The sequence below is a fragment of the Branchiostoma lanceolatum genome, chromosome 8 (genome assembly GCF_035083965.1).
Source record: "Branchiostoma lanceolatum isolate klBraLanc5 chromosome 8, klBraLanc5.hap2, whole genome shotgun sequence".
NCBI lineage: Eukaryota > Metazoa > Chordata > Leptocardii > Amphioxiformes > Branchiostomatidae > Branchiostoma > Branchiostoma lanceolatum.
In genome coordinates, this window is record NC_089729.1 from 1,668,389 (window position 1) to 1,669,860 (window position 1,472).

The window sequence follows — 1,472 nt, forward strand, 5'->3', positions numbered from 1 at the left end:
TGAACTTCGTTACGCATTAGTATGATTGTCACTTGCTTTACTAACAGTACCTGCAAAGTGCACGTTAATAACGCTAACACAACTTGTTCTTATATCTACTAACAGAAACTCGCAGGCATGGTACCATGGTGCAACGGCAAACAGTAGTTTCTTTACAGATATGTAGGGTGGCTTGTAGCTTAAATTGGCTACTTGTGACGTGTAAAAGTTGCTATGCTGCATGCCACTTTCTAGTAGTAATGAAAGCTCGGTGTGCAGAATTACCGTCCTCTTCGGCCCTTGAGTCGACGGAAGCACGTGGGTGGAGAAACCTTTCTTGGCTCATGTGTCTCACGCCCTTCCAATTAATTATCTTGTTTGTTTTCATGGAACAAGGGAGCCACCAAGCAAAACTGACCGGCGCGGCCACACGTACACTCCAGGGGTGCGGGAAATCACACGTCCACGTTAATCGGTCTAATTTGTCTTTCATGAGGAGATACTTGGCCGTCACCCCAATGAAATCAGATTATGTAACAGATAAAGAAACGGGAAGGTAGGTAGACAATTCTTTATCAACTCAACAAAAACTAATACAATTAATGAAAGACTTTGAAGCACATTCATCTGTGTATCACACGACTATAGATAGTAACTGGTAGTATTTTACCTTCGACGGGAAATGATCATAGTTTGGGAACAGACAAGAATCAAGTTTCGCTAGCAAGGAAGGCCATGTTTACTTAAACAGCTACCGGCTTCAAAATAGCATGAAGCACAACACCGCGTCTGGCGAGATAATGAATGCAGGCGGTCCTCATTGGTGAAGTGGGGAACAGTGCGGTTGATTCAAATTAACTGGAAGGTAGATTGCAGCCTCCCGTGAGGCTATTGGATTATCGGCAATATCGTATTATTGACGGCTTGCTTTCGATCAGTCTTTAGCATATCGACGTATGAAGTATCCCTCATCACGTTTTGATCAATGTCATGGCCTGCAATCAACACGGTGACTTATGAAAGCATTTTTCTGTATATTGCAACACCGTTTACCGTCATAATGTAAATACAAACTAATTGATAACAGGCCCTTGGACCAATCCCTACCCCGGCCGACGCACCACGCTGTGTTTCTAAACATCCCACCAGGGCTTCAGGGCATGTGAACCGGAACAGCATATCTGGTCAGTGTATCATATATCGCAGGCTGCCAGAGTCCCCCTCCAGGCTTGAAGCGGGGATGTTTTACTCTCCAAGCAGAGGATGGGTTCCGGCAGGTTTTTGACGTGTTTTTAGGCGTTTTTGTCAGGATTTCTACTTTTTATTTCTTTCTTCTGTCTAGCCAACCCAGGTCAGTGCCGGCAGGTTGGGTTGGGTAGACAAAAAAAGGTCTGTAGGGATATTTGTCTTCCAGCTACAGTGAAGTCAGTGAACAAAGAAAGTTATGCGATAGCGGAGACAAGTGCAACTGTTGTCTTTTTCTAAATGACCTC

General features: G+C 44.4%; 1 long non-coding RNA gene across 1 annotated transcript; it reads left to right on the forward strand.

Moving 5' to 3' along the window:
- The first annotated feature begins 213 nt into the window (after positions 1-213).
- On the forward strand, positions 214-1,168 carry LOC136440720 (uncharacterized). The gene is made up of 2 exons (XR_010756695.1): positions 214-535; positions 1,067-1,168. It is a non-coding gene; the product is annotated as an uncharacterized lncRNA (long non-coding RNA).
- Positions 1,169-1,472: the final 304 nt, after the last annotated feature.